General features: G+C 35.7%; 1 pseudogene; it reads left to right on the top strand.

Annotated features, from left to right (window-relative positions):
- The first annotated feature begins 3,226 nt into the window (after positions 1-3,226).
- On the top strand, positions 3,227-11,032 carry LOC116167006 (annotated as a pseudogene).
- Positions 11,033-16,010: the final 4,978 nt, after the last annotated feature.

The raw sequence follows: 16,010 nt of genomic DNA, 5'->3' as shown, positions 1-16,010 counted from the left end.
AAAATGACACTCCATGGTATTATCCACCCTGAATTTAAACCTTCTTTGAAAAGCGTGACTTTTTTATCTCGATGTTTTGTTCCAAACCTTGTTCTCTCTGTATCAAAGAAAGAGCATTTGTGACGGATGGAGTCTTTTGTTGGAGATGGCTATCTATCGACCTAGGAGTGCTCTCAGGTCTGAATTTCAGTATAAACTTGCGTATATACTAGAGTTTCAGTTGAGATTCTCATTATTAGTAAATAAGTGTTTCTCTTGCGCAATTTATTGAGTTTGATTTTAAAAGTAGTTCAACGCCTGTAAAATCGCATCTGACAGCATATTCATTTTCCATATCAACAGCGATCAATAAAACTTATGATCTATTAATAACATATAGACTTCAACTTATCACCGGTTAACTATGCACCAAGAAAGCCCCCTAAATTAATAATTAAACTACAGTCGCAAATTGCCGATTAAATCACAGGTTACAATTGCTAATGAGCAGTAATCTCATGCTGCTGATATCCACGTAGTAGTCGGTGTAATTCATTTAGTACACAAGAATTTTTTCCAACACGAGTCTCCCAGTCTTCAGATCAGTTTCGCCAATATTTCTAGAGTGTCAACCGTGTTCGTTCTTTACCTCCCGACCCAATTTGCTGAGACCGAGCTTTTTATTTTTCAAGCTCATCTGATTATCAGCTTCCTACATCAGATAAAGCTTATGTTAATAAATGACAGCTGACATACATAAATCGATAAAATTTGTTAGTGAGGGGAGGGCGCCAGGCGGATGCTGTGACGTAGCATACTGCAGAGTTCTTACGTTACGGTCTACTTCACTTTTATTCTAAGCACTACTGCTGCAGCTGAACAAGTGCTTAGCCCTTAATCGGTAAATACCGACCTTCTTGTCTCGTCATAAAGCTAGAATACCTACGGGAAATTTTACTTTTCCCTACCTACTTAGTGTAAAATAAAACGTTCAACGTTTTGTTGCACCTTCTCTAAAAGCTTTTATATTAAGTTAACCATAAATCTAATATCGTCGCTGAGGGAGAATATCAAGTTTATATATTCGTATATAATTTTGGTCGCGCATCCACAAAATGTTAAGCGAACTTTTATGTAACTTAAGGGATTACTCATAGTGTAAGAAGTTATAAACCTACGAAGTTAATTTACAGTTTCAATTTAAATTCTCGATTACACAAACTAGAAGAATTTAAATGGGTTTACGTAAGCTGACACAGCTGTATCCTTTGCTTTATCTTAGAAATAACTGGATATGTTGGAAAATAAACCAAAAAGTCTAAAGGTCGAGAGAAGGGAAATGAATACAAAGCTCGCAAAATTCTCAGTTTTCAATCAAGTTGCTCCCTGGGGTGAAATTAGGTAAGTCGTCCATTAAAAAAATACATCTATTCCGCTAAGAGTTGCTTGTCACGTTTAAATAATGTGAAAAGGTTCGAGAGGTCTCCACTCATTCTAATTGCCATTCTAATTCCATACTTTTTTATGCTTTTAGAATTCAGTTTCATAAATCTATCGTGCGGGTTTTAGTGGAAAAAATGATAGCGTATTTTCATGGTTTTTTTCGGGATTATTTGGACGAAGCTCGGTTTTTGCTCATAATCCGGAGTAACTGATTCTGTAAGAAATGTGGCCTAATAAACTCATGCTGCATTCTTGGGTTTACTTTATTTACCCTGAAGGCGCACAGACAGTCATTTTAGACCGTTTATTGTTCGGTTCGGCACAGAGTTCAGCCAGTTTCGCGAATTTTGTGTTATGGCACATGTAATAATATCCATAACGCCCTGTCACACTTACAACGGCCAAAATACGAAATCGTGTCGTGCTCGTGGTTGTAGTGAAATTTAACCACTACGTGTTGTGGTTGTTAAGAAAATCTATAACGCGTTTAGAATGTTAGTTAACTAGGCAAGAATAAGAAGCCATTCTTGATGGAGTAGCGCGTTTATTCTTGAATGCGAAAATCAATGTGCCTATATCGTGATAAATTACGTTAGTGCTACTTTCTAGTAGTTATCCAAAATTAGGAGAAGTGAGTGTTGAACAATGCGTACCTCGATCCGGATGTCAGATGCATGCATGGAATTTTGCACGCTGGCGCCTTTTACATATCAATTACCAGTATTCAATCTTTCTCTCCGAGCCTAGGCCAAAAGTTATGGACTTAAATTTGCATTGATTTCTTACATCTGCGTTTAAGGGAAATGGCTATTCCCACTGTTTTATGTGGAAAATAAACTTTATGGTGAGGAATAAGCACTAGATGCGGTACAAGTCATCACTAGGAACAAAAATTCAAATAAGAATATCTAGTTTTTGATTTTCAGTTCTGTAGGTAGCTATGTAGACACGTGACTCGAATTTTAACATCTAAAAACCTTTTCTATTCAAAAAGTTCTCTATCTTCTCCAAACTATACTAAAAAAGACAGATCCAAGAAAAAAAGACAGATCCAAGACAATCATTAATAAATATAGTGCTGATCAATGGAACCTACACTTTGTAAATATACCTACCACGATATTATCGCACAACACCATCCACAAAGTGGATCCTCTCTCTCTATTTAATCTCACTACTATGCCCAATAAACTTTGCTTTACATTCGGCGACGTTACTCCTAATAATGTGCGTGATGCAATCACTTCGTTATCTTCTGGTAGGGCACAAGATATATATGGGATGAGCTCTTTCTTAATGAAAAGAAACATCAACATGTTAGTTAGCCCGTTAACATCCTTGATCAACGACTGCATCAAGTCAGGTCGATTCCCTGAGTGTCTGAAGGTGGCTCTCGTTCTACCCGTACATAAAAAGGGCAATGTAGAGGATATGGCAAACTACAGACCAATTTCACTTCTGCCTGTTTTTTCAAAGGTATTCGAACGCATCATAGAACGACGTTTGAGGCACTACTTTGAAACTAATAATCTATTCTATGGTAACCAATACGGCTTTCGCACTGGGAAAGCGACGAGCGACGCAGTGATCACATTTGTGAATAACACTATTAATTGCTTCGAACAAGGGAGATACTCCATGACAGCCTTTTGCGACCTGAGCAAGGCGTTTGATTGCGTTAATCACAACGTCTTGTTCCTGAAACTTAAAAAAATATGGCCTAGCCGAGATGGCACTACGGCTGCTGAAATCCTACCTTTCTAATAGAGCTCAAGCGGTAAAAATTGGCAACTTAGTTTCTAGCATGGCCAATCTGGAACAGGGAGTTCCACAAGGTTCCATTCTAGGGCCTCTTCTCTTTTTAATTTACGTGAATGACATCCCCTACCATGCCAACAAAGCCCTATCAATATTTTTTGCGGATGACACTACTCTGAACGTTTCGAGTAAAAGCGTTGACGATGCTATAGTCTACAGTTCAGCAGCACTTAGGGACGCTGAACTATGGTTTGGTTCAAACGACCTAATTCTAAATCGCACAAAAACTCAGAAATGCATTTTTGCACTTAGGCCGTTCGCTACCCCTCATGATTACAGTGAGCGGAGCATATTTCTCGGCATGCACATGGACTCGCAACTCCGCTGGAACAACCATGTTGATCAAGTTTCGAGTAAGGTGTCCACCAACATATTTGCCCTACGAAACTTAGCGAATTATGTATCTTCCACTGTGTTAAGGATAGCGTACTTTGCCCTTTGCCAGTCACACATGGCATATTGCACCACTATTTGGGGCCATGCCGCCAGTGCAAAAAGGGTTTTCGGCATGCAAAGAAAGGCCATTCGCGTTGTAGCAAGACTACCTTACAGAACTGACTGCAAGTCTGCATTCAAACGACTCAGAATAATGACGTTCTATTCGCTTTATGTATATTCTTGCTTGTGCTATGCGAAAGCAAACTTACACTGTTTCAATACATGCAAAGATGTCCACTCACACAGCACAAGAAACAGCGAAAACTTACGCACTCCCTTCGTGAGACCAGCCACCTCACAATACGGGCCTAACTTCTGGTCCGTAAAGTACTTTAATGCCCTACCCACTGAAATAAAAAATTTACCGACACATTTGTTTAAGAAACAAGTAAAGGAAACGTTGCTTTGCAATCCCCTATATTGTATAGATAGACGATTACTTTGTTGTTAAGTTTAAGTGTTAAGTTTTATTGTATTCTCTACTTGACAATTGACATGTGTAAATATCTTCAGATAATACTACACGAATAAACTTTATTATTATTATAACTATAATGGCGACATATCAACCAGCCCACCATAACACTACCGGCTCAAATAGCTCTCACCAAATCCTTAAGCCACCTTGGCTACATTTCCGACCATCCACAATAATAAACAAACACTTTATCGATGGAGATGTTAACCTAAATGTTTGTCTCTGAAACGCGTTTTTCAAATCTCTCAGTTTATAAAGATCCCCATTACGTTACCTACAGTACCTCCACTCGGCCGGCACTGCTCAGAGTGAATCGATCCCACATCATGAATTGCAAAAATATCAAACAGGAAAGGTACATGCAGCATGTAGGTCGTAGGATGAAACCTATTAAAAACAATGACTACGATCACTTTTCCACATGTCCTAGATTTTTTCATTACAAAAGGTATGCCAAGAATTAACTATGCAGTAGAAAGTAACTTTGACCTCTCTTCTGATTATATGCGCACTGAAATCATCAATGCACTTCCACCAAAATTATATCGGCTAAGATAATACGAGCTAGAATATCTTACGCCGCTAGCTAGATCAAAATCTATACCTTAATCTGCGAATAAAATCCCCAGATGACCTAAGGCCGTTATTCTTTTAACATGATAATGATACCAACGCCGGGTAAGCCTCCAAACGAACTCACATAGTATAGATCAATTAGCTTGTTACCTACCTACAACATTTACATTTTATTAACGAACGACAAAGGCGAAGTCATGATTTTGGACTTTCTGTCCGTGCGTCCATCTGTGTACATGATAACTCGCGAACGGTTTCGAATTTTCCAATTATGTTTTCAGTAATAGGTGGGCAATGGTTTGCCATTAAAGCCACGAAAAAATTATCTCTAGAGTAACTAAGTTACCCCCCTCCGGTAAGGAAAGGTTAAGATCTGCAGGAAGCTTTTAGAACCTGTAATAGACATTTAACTATTAAGAGCCTTTAGGGCCAAATTTTTACCAGGTTTTTAGTGTAACAGCCGTTAAAAAGTCTTTACGAGTTCCTCTTTTAATAGTTATTTATGAATATTTAAGAGATTCTTATAGGATCTCTAATAGAATATGAGCTTTTCCGATAGCTTTGTAGATTGATTTAAGGACTTTAAAGTCTGTATGAGTCATAAAGTCATTAGAGCTTATCAAAATTTTTAAAGGTTGTAAAAAACTGTATGGGAATTTATGGATATTCAAGAATTAAGAATCTTTGGTGCTATACGGTTTTCAGCATCTGGTTACCAAGAGTATTTACATATTGTAGTAGTTTTTAAGAGCTTTGAGGCCGTTATGCGCTTTTAGAAGCTTAAAGTCATCGGAATTTGTCGGTGTCTCTGACGCATGTGAGATTTTTGAAGTTTTTTTTTAGTCTCAAGACTCTGCAATGCCAAAATAGTTGAACAGTATTAGTCTGGTACTGAAACCTGACTTTATGGTATTCTCTACCAAAATCTTGATTAATTAATAAAAATCATTGACACGAACAAACGACAGCACAGCCTGTCCCCTTGTGATACGTCTCAGAATAAAAAAAATCGAAAAACAGAATTCATTTGTTATTGAAACATAAAAAAATATATGATACAGAGTGTACCGTATAAATATGCAAAAATTGAGTGATAGAAAGCCCTTTGCGCCTCCCTTTCAGCAAAACAATAAAATTGCCTTCGCATAAATAGGAAAACGTGATGTCATTTGTCGAGTACTAGGGGTACAGCTAAATCCAGGTTCAAGTAATGGTAAAGATGTTCTGTTCCGTAAACCATGGTGTCTGTTTATTGAATTTATCTACTTTTGTTCCTCCATAATTCCAGTGTGGTACCTTTGAGTTTCCATGATTCCAATGTTATTTTTTTAACATTATATACAGGGTGTCGCTATTAAAGATGGAACGGAAGCTCTCACGCTCAAACCGATTGACATGAAAATTAAAACGCATCCATTTGAAATTATTTCACATATTTTGAGGTTAGAAAGAATTTTTTATATACAGGGATTATAGCGCGACCGTCATCTTGAATTTTTTAAATGACAACATAGGTCATGTGATACGTCATTTCAAAGCTTATTTTTTTCTCTTTCTTACTACCTTAATCATGTATGGTGTTAAATTAATCAACCATGTAGAAAAATTGGAAAAACTTTGCAGTACGTTTGGCTGGCTATTGGCTAATGTAGTGCGCTTTAAATGTAGATACCTTTAAATTAATAGAATGTCAAAAATAAACAAAGAAACAATAAGCAAGTGTTTAATAAGTCACAACTTCCTTGCAACTATTGTATTACGTGTATTACGTGAGAAATAAATCTTTTGTGAATTATGGACAATTAATCAGAGTGTTTATCTTCGTTATTTTCTAATTTAACACCATTCATGATTAAGGTAGTAAGAAAGAGGAAAAAATAAGTTCTCTAAGGCGTATCACATGACCTATATGTTGCCATTTAGAAAAATGCAAGATGGCTGTCACACTCAAACACCCTGTATAAGAAAAAATCTTTTTAACCTCGAAGTATGTGAAACAATTTCAAATTGAAAAGTTAATTTTCTTGGCTATATCTCAAATGGCTTGTGCGTGATACTTTCCGTTCCATCTTTAATAGCGACCCAGTATTTAAATCTCTAAACCGTTTTAATTGAAATAAATTACCTAATACCTGATGAGAGGCATACAATACAAAGTTCTCATCACCCTTGAAGTTACTTACTATTTAGCCTTTATTGGGATTTCATTAGTTCTTTACCAAAATGTGCCAGCGTGGCTGCGAAAGCTGTTTTGAGGGAAATCCAACTTGCTCCTTTTAATTCAACACGCCCCTGGTGGTTTTGGTTGAACGTTGTATTTTTCCAGGAGGGGTTGCGGAGGGGGGGGGGTATTTACCAATTTATAAACTGTTTGATTTTCGGAACGCCAAATATGTTTTCTGTGTTTTATTACTTATCCTCAAAAATGTTTGTAATTTCCTTTTTTTGCGTACAGATTAGCTATCGTTTTTATTGGAATCGACTTCAATTAGAATTTTGTGTATTTACATTAATGATCATGAAAGAGGAACTGTGAATTTTATTCGTAAACACTAACCTAGTGCTTCTTTTACCTTCCTTATTAAATGCGTGCCTGCAGTAACTTGGTTGTAATTTCGTTTTAACGATTCCAATTAAAGAACTGTCGCGACAAATAAGAAACAGCTAAAAACGCTATTTACCGTTATAAAAGCACTTATTTAATTTACACATTGTACTTCTTTTATTGGCGACAACGTTTTTATGCTTATTGCAGCTTTTGCAGCAAGCAAAGCACGGTTGTAACTAGGCAATTAACGTACAGATTGGTTGCTGCAGTCTACTAACTCGATTACTAAAAGTTGTTTCAAAGCGCATTTTAGCCATCTCATTTCTGATTATGGTCCTTCATTTTATTGTATTCGGTACGTTTTGTGAAGGCCAAAAACGTCTTATTCTGGAGATGCCGACTTATAATGTCGAAATCGTTATTTCAATTCGAGAAGGTGTTGTTTTGAACTCAAAGAGAAACTTAAAATTGAAAACGCGTGGACAAGTTACGAATGGACGATTGAATCCTGCCGCTCAAAAAAAAAGCATAAAGCAGTATGTCTCCCACTTTTGATTACAGATTTTGGAATCATGTTTTTAGCCCTTACCTTAACTGATCACATATAATATTACTCGAGTACCTATCTGTCTATCGATTTATTCAAAGAGCGGGTTTGCAGCTCCAAAGTAAATAAAATAGGGATTATAACTTTAAAATACTTTTCAAGGCAATATCCGTACTAGTTTCGATTTCGTATCCTAATTATAAACACAGTAATGAAACAAGGAACGTAATAAATGCTACGGTACGAGTAGGAATTTACTCATTTAGCGAATAAATCTTTCTTCAAAAACACTTTTATTCCAATTTAAATCGCCTCCCTCTTTACAAATTCAATTACTTACGAACTAGGCACTTTGTAAACATCTATCACGATTCCTGTATGGAAAACTCTTCAAGTGTTGCTGGATTATAAAGGAATAAAGGACAAGCGTTTGAGGGTTCTTTAGGTTTTAGCTACTCAAAAAGGAACTTCAAATCATTGGTGTGCGAAACAATTCCAGGTATACAGAGCGTAAATTTTAACTCTGAACACACAAATCTCCTATGCTCAATTTTTAAATAATATATGCATATACAACCTATCTTACCTACTTTTCATCTTTTTCCAATGCTTCTCAATAAACCAAAGAGTAATATTCTTTGAATAAACGTCAACATCTCAATATTATTTATTAAAATAAGATTATTGATTATGTTCTTAATAAAATGTACACAAACGAAGAAAGAAATGGAAATGCTAGAGATGCGTATGTCAATATTGGCTGATAAATATCCAGATTCCGTTTATTGTCACAATTCACAACAGCATTAAGAAAAATTTCATCTTGGTGGTTGAATTGTTAATGAACATTACCCCAGAAAACCTTGCCGTGTTTACCGCACGTAGAAGAAAATCCACTTATACCACTCTTCATAATTTATCTAGAGGATTTGAAATTTCACACATGTCCGTATTGAATTTGACAATTCACAGCAAATGAGTAAAATTCCAGTATAACTGAAAAGACACTGAAAACCACACATGTGTTTACAGAAGAGCATACCCAGTATCCTGAAAAAATGTATGGGCTGTATTGTGTGTTGCTATAACTTGGTCCTGAATTGCAATTAGAAAACCTTCTGTTTTTTGTTGTATGTTACGTTCCACAGCCATTTGTAACTTTGTTGTGTACCGATATGTTTGTCGTGTGTGGGTGTCTACCCTGTAGTTGTTTATCTAACCATTGTACTTTTTTTTCTTTGATAGTGTGGATGTATGATGTCTGTAACGAGAGCAGTGATTTTACGCACATTTTTGCGATCTTTTTCATTAACATATGCGGAACAAAAAGTTTCTAGGTTTAAAAGAAGTTAAGGTTTCAGTAACATTCAACCAAACAAACATTCATGATGCCAAGTCCAGCTTTGATTTTGTCGATTGTAGTTCAGCGAGCTTTATTTGGCATATGTATCATAGCTATCAGTCACGACTTTGTTTTAAATCGTATTTGACGGAAAATTGTTTCGTTTTACACGATAAAAAGAGAGGTCATATAAGGTTATTTTTCTTACACTGCAAATTAACCTTCCTTGGGAAAAGATAGGTAAATTCTGTTGAATCAGCGTTTTATGTAGATAGCCTTACAGTTGGCGAACCAATGAAAATTAACGCAGTATCTTCGCTATTACTATTCCACAATGAAATAGGTGTTTTAAGTCAACTTAGTGTAGACAGAGGGGATGAGCTTTGCACGAAATAAGGGATTCGCGTTTGAGTCGTAGAGATGGTAAGAGATTCTGGTCTTGGGGATTCAAATGGCAGCACCCTGTTTGTTATACCTTCAATTAAAGATGAGAGAAATTTCAGTTGAACTTAGGGAAATGTAGGGGAATTTTGGGGGAACCTGAGGGAAAATGGAAGAGAACTTGAGGAAAATCTGAGACGAACTTGAGGGTAATACGAGAATGTGATTGGAATATGAAGGTAGCCTAAAAAAACAAAGTGAACATAATAATTTTATAGAAACTTGTGAAAGATTTGACAGGATATTGACACCAAATTGGAAACACTTTTAACAAGACATTGATGGAGGTTTGAGGGGAATCTGAAGAAAATTTAGGAACTAGAGAAGTACCTTACCTACTCACAAGAACTTTAGGGAAATTTGACGAACTATAGTCCGTTTTTAAACTAAGAGGAGTGATTTAAATAGCTCCCGCGAAAAATCTGCATTGTGATTGGCTTATACGGTGCCGTTTTTACACAGACGCAATTTGAGGATCTTGACAATTCAGTTGACATCTTATCTTTATTCCCTGTGTCATTTACATTGTGTTATTCGTATTTTATTTAATTTTGCCTTTTTCGTGTGTTTTAACTCTTGTTCAAATTTCAATTAAACAGTCAGTTCTTATTAGAACTAAACCGGGTACCTGTACTTGATTTTGTTGGTGCAAATACTTCGAAAAATGGATTCCACGCCAAGTACTTAGTAAAGCAAACATTTCACCAGTAAAAAAGCGTACGCGTCTTAATTTGGGGCATTTATCGATCTCAGAAAAGCAGTTCATACTCGATATAAACAGATGTTAAATGATGACCCTGGCACAAAGATGGTTACCATTGTTGCAAAAATTGAGGAAGGCGCAGGTACACACTTTTTTATATAGGAATTGCAAAATCCACGGTTTACCGAACAATAAAGGAGTATAAGAAAACGGGAGCTGTAACTCCTTCTAAACGTTCTGGGGGTCGCCCACCTTTGGTATCGCAATTTGATGAAAGCATAAAATCATCAGTTCGTCAAATTATTCACAACTTTTTCTACCTCAATGAACTTCCCACGTTGGACAAAATCAATAGTCGTGAAGATTTATCACAAATGTGTCCTTCATCTACTTGAACGTGACAACATAATAAGATGGAGACGAAAGCATTTAAAATCTATTAAACAATATAGGAACCAAGGACGAGTCATATATTACTTAGATGAAACATGGTTAAATGAAGGCCATACAAAACAGTGTGGACTGATGATAACGTTCGTACTCGACGACAAGCGTTTGAGGAAGGATTGTCTACCGGTTTAAAAAATCCTTCTGGAAAAGGGAAACGTCTCATTATTTTACATGTTGGCTCTGAGAACAGTTTCGTAAACGAGGTTCTACTACTTTTTGAAGGAAGAAAAACATCCTTATCACGAAGAAATGAATGCGGAAGTGTCTGAAGATTGCATTTATGTCTACATAATAATTAAAATTTCTTGCCAACCAAATTGTGTAGGGTAAAGTGTATTAAAAAGCCATAAAAATGATCAACACTGCATTTTTTTATAATGTATGCCTTATGTAGTAGGCAACCCATAATGCACATGTGTACGTATGTATCATACTTAAAACAATTGCCCAAAAGTTACTAAATTTAGTAACTTTTTCGGATGTAAATCAGACTTTTCAATTTGCTCCTCTTAGTTTAAAAACAGAGTATAGAGGAGTGTACTTGGGAAGAAGGTTATGGGAACTGGTAATAAATAAAATATTTTTTATTATGTCTAAATCACAATCTATGATTGAATATTCAAATGCGTGCGGAATCGGGCCTACTACTACTGAACTAAAAAATCTCTTTCTGTAAATGCAAAGGATTTTTTTGGCTTATATCTATCGTTTCTTTGAAGCTCTCACAATCATGTGTATTTAGGGTATGTTGCCAAATCGGTTCCACTTTTTAATCGTAGCATTGTTTGAAGTTTTGAATGAATGCACACATAGATAGAAGCATGTCTCTGGAGAGCGTCTCGGATTTAGCCTACCATTTCATAAATAATCAAAGTCAGACCTTGGTTTTTACGAAGTTGGTGTGTCAAGAGAAGTTTTTAGCTTAACTGTCCTCAAATTAAGCACAATAAACCATCAATTATCAGTTATTGATCAGAAAAACTAACCTCTTTACCAATAAAATAGCGGTTAGACAAACTAAACATAACAACCAACCAACATTCCAAGTGTCAACAATCATGTGTAACCCCTTTATGTCTGGCACTACACCAGGTACCTACCCATTTATCCCGCTCAGCGAGTTTAGTTTACCTTGATACTACGATAGCTGTATTTGTTCCGCAACTAAATCTAAAATGGAATTCCCACTTACGCGATTAGATTCGATCAACACCATTGTACTCCAGAGGCTACAACCGATCTCTTTTATGTGTCATTTCAACCCAATGATGAAGTCTACCCCTAATTGCAAATTAAAGATCACTTTGCGGTTTATCTAACAGTTTAGATATGAGGCTTGTGCTTTGATGGTCGCTTGTATCTTCGGGATTGAAACAATTTCTAATAAATCAAGTTTGTAAAATGTGTGTAACTGAATTCTGTTTTCTGTTAACTCTCGGTTACAGAAATTATCAATCTAGTTTTTTGTGGTTAATTAATTTATGTTTGTCTTTTGGAGAAACCTTTTTATTTAGATACACTTTAACTCATACTACCTTTAAGCACCTATCATTTCTGAATAGCAATAAATTCGCTATTTAAGTTCCTAGCTTTTGTGAATCTGCAGTTTCTCCCCCTTTTCTTCTACTTCTGTTCCGTTTACAATGTGGTCTACTTTCCTTGTAGTCGTTCGAGTTGGAAACTTCGCTTTTCACAATTTCCAATTCCTTGTTGTCACTTCCAGCTCTTAAAGTCGAGAAACACTGTAATACGCTTTGAATAATTTCAAGGGTTTGATTCTGTAAAGCTTTTTGTTTGAATAACCTATTATGCGATAAATAAAAAGCGTACGTAGCTACCTGCTGCGTAAGATTATCGAATTGTAGCTTCTTTTAACGAGGAAATTGTTTAAATACATAGCACTGGTAGTTTTTCCGTAGTAAAATTGCGGAAGTCTTTTTCTGAGCGTTTTTGTATGTTTTTCAGTATACTGAATCATAATTTCAAGTTTGCTGCCTAGATGTAGATAGACTTTCACAACGAAACTCGTAAAAGAACATTTTTACACTTCATTCAGTTTTTCTATTAGGTATATGTGTTATACTATGGTATGCGTTTCTCGAAGATGGTCCACTCTTTATAGAGCTAAAGTAGACTACTAGGTAGACTACATTTGCTATAAAAACTTTTTGTAGGTGGATTTAAGATAAAATATGTAGAATAGTTTTTTCTTGCAACCTTTAAAAAAAAGTTATTGGAATTTTATAGTCGAAATTATACCTAATGAATATTTGAACATATGGTGGCCGCACCAAATGCATTTAATAAAACACCCTGTATGCGAGCGACTCTCCTTGCGATAGAAAATAACAAAATACAGCGGTACATTATTTCTTACTGATTTAAAGAAAATTATTTTAAAGACACCTTCTAAATTAAATTAAATTCCAAAACATATTAATAAAGTAAAAATTAAAATTAAATGACTTCTATTCACAAAAGGGCGATTAAAAACAAACAGCCCTTTTTCAATCGGAATCCTATACCTTCAAGTGCATTCCCACTTTTTATTACGTACACGATTGAATTAAAACGAGCTTAACGTATGTCCGCATTGTACCAAATACTTCTGCCAGTGACATGATGTGTGGACTGTGGACATATAAATCGGTTTTCCCTGCACGTACAAATTGACATTGACGATGATCGTAGACAGTTTGTTAAAAACACTTCAACCTCTCGTGAAGCTTTACTAGAACATTATTTCATCATGAAACATAAGCACGGTATTTTATAGGTATTAATATTTTATGTTCGTGTCGTTTGTGACTTCGGTAATTAATAAATTATAGCCGGAAGGGCTTTGAGAACTGAAATTAGCAAAAGTTGATTTATAAAGCCAAGTTTTGTTGTTCGCAATTGAGGCAAACCATTTACTAATCTAAACGAAACGCTAATGATTAGAATTTGAACATAAAATTGTAATTATTAAAAAAGTAATTTAATTTCAATGTATTGATTTTTTGATATGCCATAGGTGGTAGATTTCAAGAAAAATGGGAAAGAGTACGTAACACTAACGATTAAAATTGAAATAATTTAAAAAGTTTAACGAGCTACCCGCTGCTATTAATTATGCGCCCATTTATTTGCCTACATACGCTTTGAATCAGAGGATCACTATGGGCACTCGTTGCTAAATCCTCAATCAGAATTTGACTACCGTTAAAAATATTCGAGGCCTGAAAGTAAATTATTTTGCCGTAAAAAATGGGTTACGTTAGGCATTCTCCAACTCCCCGGGAAATTAAATTAAACTAAAGTAGACAGTATTCTAGTCTAGCGCCGCACTACGACGTTAGAGGTCGGGAAGGTCAAAGGTTGCTTAAACTCCATTGGTAAAATTAGTTGTATCAAAAGATAAATCAGATTTCTTTTACAACAAACAATGAAAGCTGCGGTAATCGGTGGGACGGTGTGGAAAATCTCGAGCGCCACCAGAAGTTGACTTCTCCTTACTCCTAGTCAAAGTCGGCGGAACGGTTTTAAAAACCACGCATCAATCACTCATAGGTGCAGTTACCGAGGGATCGCACGAGTATACGGTAAACCAAGCCGGTAAAGAAAGCAAAGATTATTTAACTATCTGTATTTACGGGGAAACAAAGGAAAGGAATCATCTCCCTTATAATCAACGCCAATAAACGTATTAACAATTAACCTACCTTCAAATTGTATGGTACGGTAATAAATTACGATAAATCAGTGACTAAAACTCAAAGCCCAACGTTCAATAATGAAAAGATGAAAAAGAATATAGGGGTTTCGCTATAAAAAGCGTTGCACGTCATTGATTTGATGACATCAACAATACACGGCATTGCCAAATATTTCTAAGGTATGCTGATATATTAATCTTTTATTAAGGAAACACTTTTAGGTTATGTTTCTACCATCCAGATTCCAGAGGAACTAGAAAATTCAGAGATCATTTTTTGGGCTCCCTGTGTGAAACCAACCTACTGTGCATCAATAAAACCCATTCCTACTGTGCTGTGACGGGTTCAAGGAAAGTGCAGTCCACTAAGTGTAGTACTATTAGCATTTTGTTTATAACGTATCGCTGCCGTTGTGAGCAGAAAGATGAGGAATGTCGGCATTGCGGCATTATGTAAATGTTTCGGTAGTTATAAACCATTGCATAGGCCATCAGCAAATGAATATCAAGTTAAGGCTTGCTTGAAATCTTGACTGATTTTACGTTATTTGACCAACTCTTGCTGTAGTGGAATTTGAAACTAGTAAGTTCAACCGAGACAAAAACACAAGAAATTTTATTGAACTAAGTACATAAAATGATAATTAACATAAACTGATATGATCGTAAAAAGGTGAAAGATACTTTTCAGACTACGTAACATTCCATTTTGTTAACATAAAACAATAGTATATTAAGATACAAGTGTATAATCAAGTCTTTAAAGCACGCGCAACGAGTTTAAGGGCACGACGCAAAGCGGAGTGCCTTTAACGTTGCAAGTGCTTTAAAGACCAATTGTACACGTGTATCTTATAGTATTTTTTATTATACCGCAGTATAATTTAAAAATAGGAAATTCAATGAAATCATATTGACGTTATGCTCGAATGCATGTCTAATTAAGTGGGCTGGGTGTTCGTAATTTCACGATTGCCATGGAAATGTCACTTGACGTTTGCTTATAAAAATCATCGTCTTTGTGAATTAAACGATTTCCATTGAAAAAGATAATACACCGTTCATTAAATCGCTTGTAAAATCTAAACAAACGTTGGTAGGTGTAAAATCCAACTCCAGTAAAGCCTATTATAAAGAATATGAAAAATTGTTTCCATGGATGAATAGGAAGTTACTTACGAATACAGTCTTAAATGCATCCATAATGCTGGCATATATGAAGGAAATGTCAAAGGTATTTAAATCTTCTATATTTTGGTGCATTCATTCAAAATTTTAAAGCAATGCTGCGATTAAAAAGTGGAACAGATTTGGAAGCATACCCTAAATTACGCGCGTTTGTGAAAGCTTCAACCAAAGGATAGGTACAAAAGCCAAAGAAATGTTCTGCATTTACAGAAAGCGACCTAGAGGATTTTTTATTTCATCCAGATGACAGTTTCAAAAGTCATACTTGAAGTATCGTTACTTAGCAACTTTAAAGCACGTGTGTTTTAAAGGCCTTTTTTCGCATGCATTTGAGTGTTTAAAACGAAGATTGTGATTCAGGT

The sequence above is a fragment of the Photinus pyralis genome, unplaced genomic scaffold (genome assembly GCF_008802855.1).
Source record: "Photinus pyralis isolate 1611_PpyrPB1 unplaced genomic scaffold, Ppyr1.3 Ppyr1.4_LG3b, whole genome shotgun sequence".
NCBI classification, from domain to species: Eukaryota; Metazoa; Arthropoda; class Insecta; order Coleoptera; family Lampyridae; genus Photinus; species Photinus pyralis.
Note: the sequence above shows the minus strand (reverse complement) of the source record. Positions and strands in the feature narration are given on the sequence as shown.